Source organism: Mustela nivalis, assembly GCF_964662115.1.
Source record: "Mustela nivalis genome assembly, chromosome: 8".
NCBI classification, from domain to species: Eukaryota; Metazoa; Chordata; class Mammalia; order Carnivora; family Mustelidae; genus Mustela; species Mustela nivalis.
Window position 1 is genome coordinate 39,783,615 of NC_139027.1, and position 18,128 is coordinate 39,801,742.

An 18,128-nucleotide genomic window follows, 5' to 3' on the forward strand; every position below is an offset into this window, starting at 1 on the left:
TGGTCTGGTGTATCTGCAGCAGCGGGGTAGTGGGGACAAAGGGAGAGAGGGTTGCAGGGTACATTCCCTCCAGCATGAGGCCTGGGACAGCTCTGAGAACCCAGGGTGCTAAGGAGCACAGTTTGGAAACCACTAGGTTAGACCATCTGTAAGGGTGTCACCGGGCTGAGTGCGGGAACATTCCCTCTGGCCGCTGGCCTTGCTCTTGCTCCTGAGAACGGGGACCATAGGGTGTGACTTGCTATCAGGAAGGGGCAGGAGATGGAGAAAGGTCACAGGGACCACTGGGACTTTAGGTTTTGGGAGAGGTCAGAGTGGTGGGGGTGGGCCTGTCAGGACACGTCCTCCCAGAACAGGTCAGGGGAACAGGGGTGCCTTAACCTGGAGCGGTCTGTTCCTACGATAGCAGGACTCCTGCAACCACCCCAGACAACACAGCTAAGACGCTTCTTTTTGAAGTAAAACATCTGTGGGGCCCCTCCACCCTGCCAGGGGTCTTGCTCATGTCCCCCTCTCAGAGGTGGCGCAGGAAACTGGCCACAGCAGGATCTGAATCCGGATCCGTGGTGTTTATTCGGGCGCAGAGAAGCCGCTCCAGCTGAACTGCAGGCCTGGGGAGCCAGGTCGCAGCCAAACCACGGGGCTGGGGGGCTGCCAACCGCAGGCTCTGGGGAGCCTTGGGGAGCCTTGCAGGCCTGGGGCGTTGGGCTTGGCCCATGGCCCAGGGGCGAGGTGGGGGCAGGGTTGGAGGCAGGGTGTCCAAGGGGAGGGGTCGCCCAGCTAGCAGAGACCAGGCAGGAGAAAGGCAGGGGGAGAAGGGAGGAGGGAGCACTGCTGCGTGCACCCAGGTCCAGGCTCACCTCCTCTGCGCGCTGTGCCGCCACTGGCCCCCGGCAGGAATCTGCTTTCTGTTACCGCGTCTGAGGAGGAGGATTAAGAGGCGGGAAGGAAACCCATGGGGATGGCACGGGGTCTGTGGTCCGGGGTGATTTACAGCCCGCGTCAGCCGGGCGCTGACTGCCTGGGCGGGCCCTTTCGGGCCGGGCCGCCTGTGGTCTGGGGAAAGGCGCAGAAAGCTGGCCAGGCCAGCCGCCCAAGCTGTCTTACTGGCCACTCCATCAAGGCGCCGGGACCCTGTCCCAGGCCCTCTGTTGGCTCTTGAACCCTGAGGAAGCCATGACCACTGCCCAAGGGCAACCAAAAGCAATGGAACAGTTTCCTCTCGCCAAAGCCTGACCTTCAGGACTCCATTCCACCCTTTCCCTGGTGACTACGCTGGACCTGGGTTCTCACCGCCTACCTCCGCGCAGGAATCCCAACACATGCACCAACCATCCAAGGAAGTCTTATGTCAAATGGGGCATGGTGGGAAGAATACAAGGAGGTCTTCGGTGTCAGCACCTCCTCTGAGATTAAACAGCTTTGTGACCCTGGGGAACGTACTGCCCCTCTCTGTGCTTTAATTCCTTCACTTATACAGCAAGTACAAGTACATAGACATAGACATGTGCTTTCCCCCAAAAGGTCCTTTGTAGAATACTAAACGGGTGAGGTATATCCCGTGAGTCTGGGAAACACCACAAACCTAGGCCTCATCTTGGAAAGTCACTACATATATTAGCATATTAAAGGCTCTGAAAAGTCCTGCAGTAAAGAAATTTGCCTGGCTTTATTTATCCACTATCTGCTGAATTCATTTGATCCTGTGATCACAATTGCACTTTGAGGCGATCTATGGCCCTTCCCTGGACTTCAAGTATCTGCTTCTTTCCTGCCTCAGCATCCCAACCCCAATGTCCAGTGGGGGCTGCAGGTTGGTCCAGCCTCAGAGTTCTTCCAGAGACCAGCTATGCTTGAGGGATAGGAGACAAATCCATGGATGCCCCTTCAGAAGGGGCAGGGTGTGTGTGTGTGTGTGTGTGTTAATTACAGGCAGGTAGCTGTAAATACAGAGGAAAGGGCTGGCAAATATTCCACATTGTGACAACCATACCACAGAGCCCTTCTCATGGAAGCAGGGGCAACATCCTGTGTCACCCCATGTGAGAAACACAGCTTGAGAGAACCTCTCGACTCCCATCCAGCTCTGGCTTTTTATGGGGGGTGTTTTGTCTGGGTCAAGGTTCTGGGTATAGCTGGGAAAGGCTCTTGGCTCACTGCCCTAAGGACCCCCTAAACTCTAGCCCCTTACCATAGAAGATGTCCTTTAAAGAGGGTCTGATGTGAAAATAAACTTTGAACATGACTAGACAAGATGGCCTCTCAGGTCTCTTTCTATGGGTCTGCCGTGCTGAGTGAGAAGGGGGGATTTGGTCAGTGTGGTAAAGCGGTGGAGTTCATCAAATTTGAAATCGTCTTTTGATCTGTCCATTCATTCATGGTCAGAACATCAGCTCCACGAGGACAGGGACAGGGTCTATTTTATTTGCTGATGTAGCCCCAGAGCCTAGAACAGTCTAGACACACAGGAGCACCTCAATAAATATTTGTTGAACCAGGAAATAATATTTCCAGTCACGGGCATTTTATTTACTATAGCTTTTATATACCACGGAATATGTTTCCTGTTTCAAATGTAACTTAGCATTTTTGTAAATATGCCTGTGCTTCAGGGAAACTTCGGGTAATTGTTGTGAATCCTGGAGTAACGTTGCACCTTTTCACTTTTGTTCAATTCCCATTTTTTTTTTTTTTTTTTTAATTTCTAATGATACCTCCTCCGCTTACCAAGTTTGTCTCTGGCTTTATGAGGACTGGCTTCCTCTCTCAATCACGTCTGTATACAACAGCACAATTTTACCATTTTAGGGGCCTTTTTAAAAAATGACTCTAACTGCCTTTTTTTTTTTTTTTAAGATTTTATTTATTTGACAGAGAGAGCGAGAGAGCACAAACAGGGGGAGCAGCAGAGGGAGAGGGAAAAGCAGGCTCCCCGCTGAGCAGAGAGCCGATATGGGGCTTGATCCCAGAACCCTGAGATCATTACCTAAGCTGAAGTCAGATGCTTAACCAACTGAGCCACCCAGGTGTCCCTCTATCTGCCTTCTAAGGTGTTTTGCCTTTTAAATACATATTCAGTTTATCATCTGCATATTCATTTTCAATCCACTCCACCTCCTTAACCATTTTTTACTATTTTAGAATTATCCTTTTTTTTAATATTTTAGCAGTTTGGAGATAGCCTTCCAGATGCAGAAAAAGATCCAATGGAATAGAAATCCTGACAGCTTTGTTTGTTTATTTCTCCTAAAAACAACAGTCAGATTTCAAATGTTGTTTTAAAACAAAACTATGGAAGATGAGCAGGGAGTACACGAAAGATGCATTTTCAACCCCCACACTATTAGATATTATTTTAGCTTTCACTTCTCAGTACATTAACATGTGGGCTGGGAAGGGGGTTTGTGTTTGGTTCTAATTTTTTTACTTTTTTATAAACATACAATGTATTTTTATCCCCAGGGGTACAGGTCTGTGAATCGCCAGGTTTACACACTTCACAGCACTCACCGTAGCACATACCTTCCCCAATGTCCATAACCCCACCCCTCTCTCCCGGTCCCCCTCCCCCCTGTGTTTGGTTCTAAACGCAGAACACTGAGGTCCACTGTGGCTCCAGAGTCAGCAGACCGCGGGGGCCCTAGGCAGGTGGGTTTAATCGCTCCATGCCTCAGTTTCCCCATCTTTAAAGTGAAACCAGTAATAGTACCCGCCTCCCAGGCCAGTTGCGGAGAATCAATGAGACAATGGAGCCATACCCCACCAGGGCCTCGCATTCCAAGTGCTGGCTCACCTCCCTGCAAAAAGCTGGGTCCTTCCTTTGATGAACTGGTGTCTGAAAACTTAAAAAAGTCATCACTTGGGGCGCCTGGGAAAGCCTCTGCCTTTCGGAAAGCCAAAAGCCTCTGCCTTCGGCTCAGGTCATGATCCCAGTGTCCTGGGATTGAGCCCTGCATCTCTAATCAGCAGGGAGCCGGCTTCCTCCTCTCTCTGCCTGCCTCTCTGCCTACTTGTAATCTGTCAAATTAATAAATAAAATCTTTAAAAAATAAAATAAATAAAAAAGGCATCATAGTCTGAAAAGTCTCAGGTAATCAGAAATAGTCACATTGAACCAACTGTCATCTTGACCTTGCTTTTGATGGATTTAAAAAAAAAAAATAGACACAATTTCTAAAATTATGCAAGGCATGTCCATCACCTCATGAGTGGGTAACCAAAATGTGGTGTATCCACACAAGAGAATATTATTCGGCCAGAACAAGGATGGAGGTACTAACACATACCAGAACATGGATGGACCTGGAAAGCTGTGTGCTAAGTGGAAGAAGCCAGTCACTAAAGGCCACGTGTTCTAGGATTCCATTCACATGAAGTGTCCAGAGCAGGGAAACCCACAGACTAGCGGCCCCCCGGGGGGGGAGGGCAGGGAGAACAGTGGGGGTAGGAAGGGAGAACTAAAGGATAGGGGTTGTCTTCCTTCCCTGAGAAGAAAGTTCTAAAACACACTGCGGTGATGGCTGCACATAGCAGTGAAAATACTAGAAACCACTCAGCTGTACACTTCCAGTGGGGGAACTGATGTCATCTCAGTCAAGCAGTTAAGTTTTTAAAAATTACGTCGGTAGTTATATAATGTTAATTATAGAAAGGTTAGAAAAAAATACAGAAGAGTGAACAGAAGGAAAAATTTCAGTCACCTCAATCTCCCCACAGGGAACATAGGGTGACTACTGTTCCTTTACTTTTCTCAGGCTTAGACACAGCTATAGAGTATTTTGGGGGTCTTTGCTTGGGTATATATTTATTCACTGGCTTATTTTTTTTTAATGTTTATTATTTATATATCCTCTGACACTGACATAGAATTTTATGGAAGTGGAAGCGGGCTGTGCCAACTGCACGGGAACCTGGGGTTTGTGTTCTAACGCTCCGGCCTGTCCGCCTCTGCCTCTGGCGCATGTGTTTTCCTATCTTCTCCGTGGGCCAGGCGCTGCGGAGGTTATTCTGGGCACAAGCACAGGCCCCGGGCTTCTGGCCTCCCAGCTTCCCAGGGAACTGGAAGCAGGTAAGGACCAGCCCACCCCAGCGCCTCCCGCCCTGCCTGGCCTGGGCGCCAGGGGTGACAGGCAGGAAATTTATGAGCAGTTGGAGTTGGCTGCTATTTTCCGAGGGCGGGAACATGGTGTGAATCAAGGATCCCACTGTGTCCGGGCTGGGAGGGCCCCCTGAGGTCCCAACCCTCTAAGAGTTGCAAAGTTAGGGCCAGAGGCCCTGGTGAGCCAGGAGAATCCTCCTGGGGACCGTGGATTGGGAGAATTCATTTACTCAGCAAAGATACACTAGGTCCCTACTGGGTGCCAGCCGTGTGACAGGCATGGGGTCAGAGTCCCAGCTGGGGGGCAGCTGATACCGTGACTCCAGAGTGAGGCTGAAAGTCACTGGGGCTGGTCTGCGCTGTCAGGTGCCCGGTTGCTGTCGTGTTGGCTACTCGCCAGAGGAGCGGCTGAGATTGCCAGGGGCTCCAGGCTGCAGTGCAGACAGCTGTCCACGAAGCTCAGGGGCTGCCCTGTCCGGCACGCCTCAGCCCCCCAGGCCGGAAGCATGGGTGGGTCTGGCAATCTAAGCCCCTCATTTCCTGAGGCCAGTGGATCCGTTCAAACCTGAGTCAGCCCATGACAACAGAAGCACTTTCCTACCAGTAAGCAAGAATGACCGACCGCATCAGACAATGCCAAGATGAGAGCCGGCAGCCCTGGGGCCTGTCCTGGGCTAAGCTGTGAGGGGCGGAGCTGGACCCCAGGTGTGCAGGCAAGCTCGGAGAGGGCCCTGTCCACATTCCCCACACTGTCCTAATGGCTTACCACCTGGACCATAAGCTCCAGGGAGGGCGGGGTTTCCTGGCCCGGTTCCTGCTGTCTCCCCAATCCGGGATCATCGGAGCTAACTGGAGTCTAGTCTCTGAACCCGCCACATCCCACCTCCACTGCAGGCTGAGAAAGCTGTGCTTCTCTGTGTTCCCAACGCACCTCATATGGACCCCTACATCCCTCCGTGCCACGAATTATTGGTGGTATGATGGCCATCATCCCCTCACTCACCCCAAGCACCCCCAGCACGAGCTCCTGAGGGAAGGAAGAGGTCATGTTGTCCTCAGCACCCCTGTCCTGCTAGGCTGCTATCTGTTTACCGAGGGTGGCTTCGTGCCAGGCGCCACACTCCACTCCTTTGCGTGTGCTGTTTTACACCCTCCCAGGGAGGTGGCCGTCGCTGCTGCCATTTTGCAGATGAGGAAATCGAGGCTGGCACAGTTTTCTGGCTTCTCCGGGTCACCCCGCTACGATGCAGGGCAGCAAGGCAGACAGACCCCTTGACGTCTGGAGAACTCAGTTTCTTTGCTGGCAAGCGGGATTGGCAAGTCCCCAAGCCATCCTCCCAGCTGCCACCTTCTTGGGTTCTAAGAAAATCTCAGTCTTTGTCCCTTGAGCCTAAAGGTGGCTTGAACTGGGAGGCCTGGCACTCCCAGAGTCAGGGCCAGAGCCCATGAGGACCCCACTAAGCCTGCAAAGGACAGCCAGCGAGACCCACAGCCTCCGCCGTGCTGACGCCTTCTTGGGCTCCAGGCCACTCTCTCTGGCTGCCAGTCTCTCGGTTTCTCTCTCCACGCTTCGCCTGTGTGTCTCTGTGCCAACTCTCTCTTGGCCTCTCCTTTGTTTATCTCTCCCCGTCCGTCAGCCTATCTGTCTTTCTTGGCCCCCACCCCACCGGGCCCAGAGCACAGGGCACTGTGAGGGTCGAGCTGGCCCGAGAGACGGCCTGAGGCCCAGCTGCTGCAGCTTCCCATCTGCTTCCCATTCTGCGACGCTGTCCAGCCAATTCTACTTGGCTGCACACTGCTCTTTCAGACCCCAGGAGCCCAGGGAGCCCATGACCTTGCCCCCACAACCAGAGGAGGCACTCAGACTAAAGGGAAGCAGACAGCTGGGTAGACAGGTGGCCCAGCCAGGTGAGGATGGCTCTGCTCCCTGGCAACTTCCCGGTGGGCCCTGACCCATGCCCCCCACCCCCCCACTCCCACACACACTGCACACATACACTCACACCTAACCGCCGTGTCGACAGATCCCTGTCAGGCCTGCTTCTTCCCCAGCTGGGGATCTCCCCGCCACCACGCCTCTGCATTCTCAGTACCCTCCTCGGCAGTCCTTACCGCAGCTGGCAGACGGCTGGGGTGACTGGGCACCGAGCAGACAAACCAAGTCTCGCCCAAGTGCTGGCCAGCAAGCCTTTGCAAAGACCACAGTCGTCTCCAGGAGACCCCCAGGACCAGTGTGGGAAATATTGGGTGGTCATAAGTTCCCTGGACAGTACCCCGAAATCAAATGACTTCCACAAACACTATGCAAATGCAGTTTTAAGGTGGGAAAAACACCTCCCCTCCCCTTTCTCACAGTCCCTTGGCCCCTCACAGCTAGATCCTGGAGGCACCATGGGATCCAGGCCAAGGTGGGGTGGTATCTCTGATCAGAGCTCCTTACCCACTGCCCCCCCATCTATCAGCGACAACCTAAAAGTAACTTCCAGCCGCACCAGGGACAGGCCAAGACTGGAAGAGAACTGAGTGTTTTGCCCACACGCATGTGCACACGCACACCTACTCACAAGCAACACAGCCCTGCAGCAGGAGTGCCTCTCACAGCCTCTGTTTGAATCCTGACTTCCCCCATTCTACCAGCTGTGTGACTTTGAGCAAGTTACTTCACCTCTCTGTGCCTCCATTTCTTCACCTATAAAATGGTAGTAACAGTGATCTACTACCTGAGGTTGTAGGGAAGATTCAGGAACACAATGGTGGCAAGGCAAAGCGCTGGGCACTGGGCAGCCCCACGTCAGGGCACACGGGTGTGTGGTTGTGGCTCCCTGCCATTGGCCCGCTAGCTTCCTGAGGCAGGACCATGTCTCCACCTCAGACTGCCAGGGTCCCACTCAGTACTGGGCACAGAGGAGCCGCCTATCCGATGCTGTGGGCGACACTTGGAAACCTTTCCTTTCTTTCTGCTTCCTTTCCCTCTGCTTCATTTCCCCCACTCATTCAGCAACTCTCTCCTGCGTGTTCAGACCATGCCTGCTCCCTCTGAGGCACTGGGGATCCAGCAGTGAGATCAGGAGACCAGGAGCCCTGCCCTCCCCGAGCTGACATCCTAGAACTGGCCCTTCCCCAGGAGCAGATTTCCTTAGGGAAAGGAAGCCTCGCATTTTCTGTGCCAAACTGCTTGGACAGGTCCCTTCCCAATAACTGATGCATTTCCCTGCATTCTCAGTCAGACGTTACTGGATGTACTTTAGCTTCCTTTTGACAACCCAAGGTCAAGCCCAGAAACATCAGGCTACAGGAGCCTCCCCAGGTCCTTGAGGCTTCTGGGGCCCCCTCCCCCAGAGGCGCGACATGGCACAAGCCTCTTGGCTCTCCAGAGTGTCTGGCATTGTTCTTTCTGCTTTTCTGTTTCTTCCCACACCATCAGGCCACCGGCTGTGACTCCAGGCGCCGTTCCTGCACCTGCTCCAGGAGCTGGCCTCCCACTTGAATTGGTTATTTCTGTTCAGCTGCTCCGATCTGAGACTCCAGAGAATCAAGCTTGTAAGAAGTGGGCACAGATGAAGGGCAGTGGGCTCTGGAGAAGGCCCCCCTGGGGCTCTCCTATGAGCTTTTATGCGTGGCCTTTGTGTCCCCAGCTCTGCACTTCAAGGGGTGGGGCCTTTGTTTTGTTCTCCGAAGTGACCAGGCACCCAGAACAACGCCTGGTACATAGTAAACACTCTGAAGTATGTGTTCCTTAGTAAATGTGCGGGGCCCTCATGCTTCCTTCATCGTCTTCTGCTTACGGAATTAAAGACACAGAACAAGTAAGAATCACTGTGTGTCTCTGCAGGGGGTAGGGGGGCGATGTGGGTCAACCTTTTGCGAATAACCCCACTGACCGCCCGGCCACATGCTGTGTGCGCGGTGGCGGGGATGTGGGGGCAGGGGAGCGTGGTGGTCACGCAGCAGGTGGGTGGTTCTCAGCCTCACCTGCTATCCCCCTGAATAGGAACGCAACCCACCATGTGGGAGGCCCTCATGCGACCCTGAGAGACGGTGCCTACAGATGCACCAGGACACCTGTGCACATGTGTGCACATGCATGTACACACTCTTGCACATGTACGCGTGTGCACAGACACACCATAAGAGGGACAAACAGGGTTTCCGTCTGTGCAACGGAACCAAGTCCTCGGTGGGCAGCCCAGTCCGGTATCTGTTCTCTAAATCGCTGGGTGGGGAGATGTGACTGGGCTGACCCTCAGACTCACCCGCCTCCAGGGTGGACTCCCTGTGCAGTTCACACTCCCACCCTGGGGGTAGCAGAGGACAGAGATGGTCTAGGTTCAGAAGCACTTGTGTCTCAGGGCTGAGGAGCTGGCCTCACCCTGCCCGGCCTGCCCAGCTGTGTGAGCTGGGGGACTTCACTGCAGGGTCGCAGCCTCCCCATCTACCTGCCAAAGTTAGAAACATGCATCCTGGGCGGCTGCTGTAGGAGTCAAGTGAAAAAGGGGCACGAGAGGGCTCTGCAAACTGTAAAGCACCGTGCAGAGAGGTTCAAGATCGCTAGTGGCCTGGACTGGCCCTCTAGCTTCTTTGAATCTCAGTGTAGGAAGCTGAAAATGGAGGTACTGGCACTGATTTCATGGAGCCATGGTAAAGAGTCTGTGGTTAATGTGGTGACGCTGGTCAGCCCCACCAAGAAGAAAACCACCCTGTCACAAAACGGTCAATTCTCCAGGGAGGAGCCATGCGGCTGTTTAAGCCTGCTGCATTCCCAGCATAGCGATCCCGTTGTTTTTCTGTTTCAGGGGGTGTGCCCCTTCTTCCAGGGCAGGTAGGGGATGTCTGGGCAGGGCAACTGAACTGATGAGGAGAAATGCTCTTTCCAGCAAGGTCCCTGTCCGGCCTTTGGATGCAGCAAAAGGATGACATGCTCGGTGCAGTGGCAGCCACTATGCAGCCAGGAGGCAAACATCAAAAGAAGCCTTGGAGCCCAGGAAACATGTGCCTCCCTTCAGCTTTCCTGAGAAACGGGAGCCCCTATTTAGTTTAAGCTGCTGCTTGGGGGAATTCTGTGATCTGCATCGCAAAGCTTTGTTCAATGATTGAAGGGAACAAGGACATAGGGAACCTGGGGGCATTTCCCTGTTGTGTCCTGAGGCTCCTAGTTTATCCTTCCCTAGGGTCTCTGCCTTCAGCATAGGAAGATACAGTCCTCGCTGTGCAGATTTTAGTTGAAGGAATGGTGCGTCATTATTTGGGGGCCTACTGTGCACTAGAAGCTGGGGCACAAAAATGAAAGGGCACCCTGTCTGGCTAGAGAAGCAGGCACTACAAAAACTGTATGATGTAATGTAGCACGGGGGTTAAAATATAATGTAATATATCATGAAACGTACCAGCTAAAAGTATAAGGTAATGATGTAACACGAGCTCTGGCAGATCCTATCACAGAACATTTATATCATTACTTCACAGCGGTATCACAGGACGCGCTCCTGAAGCAGACTATACACACCCCTGTGGCAAAGGTCGCCGAGTGGCCACTATGAAGCCCTGAGCAGGAGGCTGGGTAGGGGTCAGGGAGGGCTTCCAGGAGGAACAGAGCCTTCCAGAATGGGCAGGAGTTAGACAGACAGGGGAAAAGGGCATTCCAGGCAGAAGGGACAACATGAGCACAGAGGCCAAAAATAACCCCTTTGGGCGAGGAGTTCCTTGTTGCTAGAGTGTAAATTGGGACACAGGGAGTGACCGGCTGGAGCCAGGTCACTTGGGGGAGGGGTGTGGCCTCTACTCTTGGCCTGTGGGGAGCTCCTGGTGGTCCTGAGCAGGGATCGAGGTGGTCAGACCTGGATTGTGGCTGAGCAGCTAGGAGGAGCTCAGGTGGGGCCCAACTGAGCGGCTGGGCAGCTGGGCCAGGTCCCAGGTGGCTGTGAATTCTGGGCAGAGAGCAGGAGGGTCTTGAAGGAAGGAGTGGCTTCCTACTTCTCCCTCCAGAAATATTTTTACTAGGAGCTCAAGGAAAGCAGGGATTGATATGTTCCCCTAGAACCAGCTTTCTGGTCTACTAGGGCAGATGGAAAGGGGATAATGGGCTCCCGGGCAAGGGAAGAACCAGGGCCTGCTGACACCCCTCTCATCCAGGCCTCCCACTGTGCTGGGTCCAGGGGCTCAGAGCCAGGCAGTGGGAAGGCTTGTCCTCCCCCTGCCTCCCTTGTCCTCTGGAGGCCTCAGGCTGGAAAACAAATTCTGGTCATTGGGCTGACTCCATAGTACAACCAGGGGCCTGGGCCAGTGGTCGCTCCTCCTTGCCCAGGCTCTCCTCATCTTTGGCCCAATGAAGCCCAATTCTCAGGCAGAAGACAAGGGAAGAAGGAGGGAGTTGACAAAACAATTTCGCATACTTTGTGCCTCCATCCCTGAGCAGGTCCGGGAGGCAGGCTGGGTGTGTTCCAGATAGGACACGTGAGCAAATCCGCTGGTCACACAGCCTCAGGGCAGAGCTGAGGTGAGCTTCAGAGTCCAGACCCAGACACCTGCCCGTGGAGACCAAGCGGGAGGGTAGATCTCAGTCCTCTCTGAACCCTTCAGACGGTGAGATTAATGGCCCTGAAATTGCGATCAACATAAATATTTGGCCCTTCTGGAGCTGCCTCTCTCCAGCTAAAATGGGGAAGGAAGGAGCGAGGAACGGAGGGCAAAGGAAGGAAGAGCAGGGGTCTGGGTACAATGCAGATGAGACACAGAGACGCCCTCCAACTCCCGACACCTTAGGTTGCAAGAAGCCAGCCCCCCGCCCCAGCCGACCCCACCACGGGACATCAGGCTTTCCCCACTGAGGCTGTGAGGGGCTCCAGAGCTTCTGGGTCTGTTGGGATGGGGGCAGTGGAAAAGGGGTGCAGGGAATTGAGAAAGGAATGGGAAGAGCCCCAGTACCCTGGCCTTGACGTACCTCCCCCGCCACGAAATCACCAGCCTCTGACACTTAGGAGGCATCCCTTTTGCCACCTCCACTTGGCAGCCCCCTGCCTGACTCTCAGCTCCTCATCAGGGCTCCAGGGGGTGTGAGGAAGGCAAGCCACACCCTGCCATCTCCCTTCCTCCCTGATGCTGGTGTCCCAGCTGCTAGCCCTGCCCCAACACCCCACGGGCTCTGGACAGGCCACCCGGTGACTGCTCCCAGGAGGTGCCCAGATTCCAGGCAGACATCTCCCAGAAGCTTCCTGGCAGAGACAGCCAGTTCTTAAAAAAGGCTTCATGTCATAGTGCAATCAGCCGAGAGGCCCGAGCACAAGGGTGTTTATTAACGTCACTGTGTTCCCCAAGCACCTCCGTGTTGTTCTCCGAGGAGCTGACAGGGGTCTCGGCGTCATCTCTGTCTTACCCCCACCGGCCCCAATGCTATTGGCGTCTCTGCGCCTCTTGTCCAAGACCTGAACCCTGACGGCCTGGGCCCTGCCCACAGCGTGCCCTCCCAGACACCTTCCTTCCCGTCTGTCCCCTCCAGCTGAGGTTTTACAAAAACAGTCCCTTCCAACGATCCCCAACTTTTAACAGTTTCGAGAAGGAAGAGAATCTGGCAGCATCCAAGAGAACCAATTAGGTGGTCCTCGGGCACCTTCGAGGAGGAAGAAAAGTCACACGGGGTGTAAGAGGAGGAAGAAACAGCATAAAAAGAAAACAAGGGGAAAAAAACCAGAGATAAAAAGTCCAGAGAAAACAGCGGCGCCTGAGAAACAAGGATCCCAGCCGCCAACTTTTACGGCGTCCAGCCCTGTTATTCATAAGTGAGTTTCCTCTCTCACAAAGGACCTTTTGCACGGTTTTCCCTTCTGCCTCCAAACCAGCTGCTCGCGCTGTTGTATCCTGAGTGATGATGAGGCTCTGAAAGGGTTTTTTGGGAACAGATGGCCAGGGGAGAGCTGGGGAATGTGCCAGCAGCGGGCTGGGCGGGCGGCCAGGGCCCGCGGTGACTGAGTGCTTGGGCTTCCAGCTCGCGTGCTTTCCCTGCCCTCTGCCCTCCGTGGCGCCAGCAGGCCTTCCCAGCGAGCGCTCGGAACATCTGGAGTCTGGGGCTGCCAGGAGGGGGGGCCGCAGCGGCCGGGCGGGGGACCCTCTGTTCCCGCGGAGCTCCCATGGACTCGCCACCAGGCCTGCCTCGCAGAACAGCTAATCAAAACCACAGCGCCCCGAATGGGAACCAGGCGTGCTCCCAGCTGCAGCCAGAGGCCGCCAGGCGACTTAACCCGGTGTCAGGCCTTGCCGGCGGTGCAGCACTGGGGGTGCTCGGGGCCGACGACACCCCCGGCCCACCCCACCCGGCGCCACCCCCCACGCCACTGCCAGCGGCTCTTGGCTCCCTGTGGCTAAATGGAACCTCCACGTGCTGCTGCCCCGGCTGCTTACATAAGAGCCGCTGCTCCGGGTGAGACACGCCACCCCGCTATTTGCGGGGGGCCTCCGGGTGCGGGCCACCCCTCTGGGCAGCGTGCGAGCACGAGGGCCCAGCAGGCCTCCAGGGTTGAAGAGCAGGGGGCTTTGGGACCCAAGAGATACGGGCTTGAACCGGCTCCATTGCTTGTTAGCCACAGGGCCCTGGGCACCTGCCCCCCGCCCTGGCCTCAGTTTCCCCTCTGTGCAACGGGGGAAGTGGTCCTCACTTGCAAGGTCAGTGAAACATGAGGTACAGATGACGTACGTGGGTGTCTGGCAGGCAATGGGCACTAAAGCACGTGGTTGACACGGCTCTTGGCGACAGTTTGTCAGCATTAATAGTGTGCGCAACCAAACACTGGGTATGTTTTGTGGTTATGAATCCATGAACTTCGAAAGCCCGGGAATTTCTGGGTGGGCTGCACGCTCACCTCCCGTTATGGGTCCAGGACCAGGGCTGTGGGCTGAAGTGCTAGAGAGGGACGGACTATTTATCGGAGCTATTTATCCTTATCTGCCTTTTTGTTGATCAGTCATTCAGCACCCCTGGCATGGCCTCATCCCTGAGATACTCCTTCACGGGGTTCCACAGGAAGTTGTTACCTTATTGCTGTGGATTCCTGAGATTTCCTCTCCGGCACTCACTGAGAAAATGCCAGCCCTTTTCACATGGGACCTCGTTTAATCCTTCCAGCAAGGTGGCAAGGAAGGCATGTAGGTTCTCACTTTACAGATGAGAGAGGATTGGGGGGTGGGATCGGAGAGGTTAAGTGACATGCCCAAGGTCACACAGCTACAAAGTGCCAGTGTCAGGACTCAAACCCAGGTCTCTGGCTCCAAAGCTCTCTATTTCTCCTGCTTCACAGTCTTGCTTGTCATGCTTTCACGTGCCTTAGAATTAAATGCCAGCACCAAAGAGAATTGCAGGAATGATAGGGTTCAACTCAACCCGCACCTACACAGACACCCTTTTTCCGGTGTCCTGGACTGAGGGTCACCGAGCCTATGCAAAGATTTCCAGAGGACCACCCTGGCTCAAAGGGATGCTCTGGGGGGAAAGGGTTCTCTGAAGGGTCTTTGGATCCCAAAGGGTGATACGTTAGCGAATCAGAGGGGGCTTCCCATGTCTCTGTGGCTCTGGTTCTTCCTTGCTGTGGGGAGAAAGGAGGGATCTGTGAGTGCATATCAGGAGGGGCGCAATTTGGAAAAGGGGACAGGAGCGGGGTGAAGAGAGTGTGAGAGGAGAGAGGAAAGCAGCGCCTCACCTCTACCCTACCCAGAAACCACTGGGGAACTCCAAAGGGCTTAGTTCTGCCTTCCGGGGAGAGCTGGCTCTGAGCTCACCTGTGAGGCTCCCCAGCCAATGATCCCTCCAACCCAGTCCCTGCCAGACTTGTGGACTAATGATGTCAAATTGAGAGGAGAAGCGGCAGCTGAGAGAACACTCTGTGTTAGAGCAAACAGCTGGCGACAAACGTCTCTGTAATTGGAATGCCAGAAAAAATAAATTGCGTCCATTTTTATGACTAGAAGGGAATTTGATGGTGGTTTCCCACCCACCCCCCTTTTATCCCCGCATAGACGGACTCTGTGGGCTTTGAAGGCAAACGGTATTTAACTCAGCAACTTCGCCAGGAGGATGTGGAAAAAGAACATCTTCTCAGGCACCCACGTCCATGTGGGAGGCAGGACAGGGAAGGGCAGGCCCCCCGCACGCCTCTCTCACTGGCTAAGGGACCTTGGTCAAGCTCCTCAGGCCTCTGAACCTCAGCTTTGTTATCTGGACAATGGGACAGCCCCGGTGCCCACCTTGCAGACTTGGCGGGAAATCACAAGGCAACCCATCACAAGACCTAAGCTCCGTGTCCAGCATGTAATCCAGGCTCTGAGAAGCTCAGGTTATCATCAGTGTTCTTGGGACGCACTGCCCGGGGGGCCCAGCAGTCTCTCAGGGAGCAACTCTCAGGTCTGTGTGAAACACCCACGCGGGGCACTGGGAAAGTAAGAGTGACACGTTTGGTCACTTGGACAGTCATTAAACAGGAAAAGCCTGACCCCAAAGGGCCTGTAAGGTTCTGTAAGCCACCTTACAGGAGTGGACATGGAGGCCCCAGCAGGGGTGACCATGGACATGTGGGTGGGGGCAGAGCCAGGACAATGCCCCTCAGTGGACACTCTGGGGACCCAGAAGGCCTTGCACACAGATTACTGGATCCATCCAGAGCAGGAGCCCTTGAGACTCTGCCTCATGTGCTCTGGGGCTTGGGCACACAGTCCACATACACAGCAGCAACCACCAGGTCCAGCCACCCAGCCTCGCAGAGCCAGCCCCACCCCCCAGCTGGAACAGCTCCGGGGGGTGCCCAGTCACTGCCCAGGCTTCCGGAAGAGCCCTTCGCTCAGTGCAACAGGACATTTTTTTCTCTCCCCGTCCCCAAATGGCCTGCACGCAACCCGAAGGCAGGGACTGGCTGCTGGCTGTCTAGCACCAGGGTCGAAACTATGCCGTCAATGTCAGTAGCCGTTATTTTCCTCTGGTTAGTACTCCAGGGGTTAAAGTAGCTGGAAAGGAGCACCCCGGATTGTAGGAGACTGGTCCCTTGCTATTCTGCAGGTCTGGCAAGCCCCCCCCCAGCCCAGGTGTGAAACAGTCCTGCTGTTCTTCCTCTTTCTCCTCCTCCTCCTCCTCCTCCGAAGCTCCCGAAGCTCCCGGGAGTTGCTGCTTTAAAAACAGGAGCTGCAGAAACATGGCCCGGAGCCAGGTGCTTAGCGTGCATTATCTCAGCTACAGCAGAGTCAGAACTGAGCTCTCCAGGGCCCATCCACTCCCCCCACAACCCCCCGCCTCTGCCCCTGCCCTCATCCCTGGGCTGGGCGGTCTCTGACATGGGCCTCCCTGCACGACCTGGCTCCCTAACAAGGCTCTGAGCCCTCAAAGTTGTGTCCTGGGAGACCCAGAGACAGAGGACCCACTGGTCAAGGGATGCAGGTCTCCAGCCCTGCCAGGGAAGGGCTGAGATGGGCACAAGGAGGCACCTGGGGCCTGACGGGGGCAGAGGGATTTCACTTTATATCCCATTCCTAACACAGGTTTTGGGGGGGTGGGGGGTATCAAGGCAGCTCATTAGAGATACAAGAGATCTTAGAGTACACTTTGCGCTGTCTCTCATGGAGGTATCGCAAGAAAGGGTCGCCCGGCCTCTCGGGTTCACATTCACTGTGAGGGTGTCATTGAGGGGAATGGCTGAAATTGCTATTGGTCACGCTGGTGAGGGTCACAGCTGCCGTTTACAGAGGACCTCCCCTGAGCCACTCACTTACCCTGGCTCACTCCCATCCCCACACCCGCAGTGGCCAAGGGGGAGGGGGACAGAGACTTGATCTCAGCCCCTAAACCATTCCTCTACAGGGACTGCGGAGGGTGAAGCCCCCCCCCGTTCGGAGCTCACTCCACATGCTCAATAAACACTGAATGAACGAATCATCAGGGGATCTCCAGGGGCACCAGCTCCCCTGATTCCAATGAACGAAACAGGGGCCTGCCCCAGCCACTCAGGGCCACTGGGTAGGTCACTGGAGACCCTCTCCGAGGACACCTCAGGACTCACCTACCCGCACCTGGCACCTCCAGGACCCTGGCCATCTACGTCCTCCCGGCAGTGCTGACTGCAGACACAGCTGCTGGGGGACAGCAGCCCCGGGCCCACCACACAGCAGGAGGGGACGCAGGGTACCAGCAGTCCCCTGCTCTTCTGAGGTGAGGCAAAACCGCCACTTGGACACGGAGGCTGGAAAGGGCCTGAGAAATCACTGATGAGGTTCCCACGGTGACTGCTTATCAGCAACAAAACCACAACCTGCCACCTCACTCTCCCAATCAGGGCGATGGGGGGTTGGACACGATGGTCTCTAACGTGTCTCAGATCTGAGGGGATTTGAGGGGAAGCCATGAGCTCATCTCCCTTTGGCATCTTCACCCCGCTCCCCTCCCCTCCTCCGCAGCCCAGGACTCCAATTGGCTCCAATCAAGGAACAGGGGAGGGAAGGGCCGGCCCTCCCGTCTTGGTGCGTGAGTGGGGGACACGCGGGGCGGGGGGGGGGGGGTGAGAGGTGGATTTGGAGCAAATGGGCGCCTGCCCACCCTGCCCATCCACACCTCCGGGCTGCCCCAATGCCACGGGAAGTTCACCCAGAGTTTACAAACCTCCTTTGTCACAGAGCCCTGCATGGAGCCATCAATCACGCCCTTAATTTACCCGTGTCACTTTCCAGAGGAAAGCGGTCCTGCCAGCAGCCAGTGGCGCTTCCTCTCTCACCCACTTGATGAGGATTTCATCTAATTGGTCCACGTTAAATCACTCCCAGGAATGCAATGTACAATTACCGCAGCAGCGGCAGTGGCTGGCTGGCAGGGGGGACAGAGTGGGGCCCTCCCTGGCGGAGGCAGGACCGTCCATGGGGAGGCCTCCCTGGCTCTGGGCCCAGAGGTCTCTGGGAAACCTGGGGAACCCAGAGACAGCCTGCTGGCAAGGGGGGGAGGTGGCTAGGCGGGGAATGTCAGTCACCGGCATCCCCCACCCTCTCCAGCCCTGGATGGCCAGGGAGCAGGCGT

At 55.3% G+C, this 18,128-nt stretch overlaps 1 protein-coding gene across 1 annotated transcript in view; it reads right to left on the minus strand.

Annotated features, from left to right (window-relative positions):
* The window catches only part of ATOH8 (atonal bHLH transcription factor 8), a 34,823-nt gene that overhangs the window by 5,220 nt on the left and 11,475 nt on the right, over positions 1-18,128 (minus strand). The gene's annotated exons all lie outside the window — the stretch shown is intronic.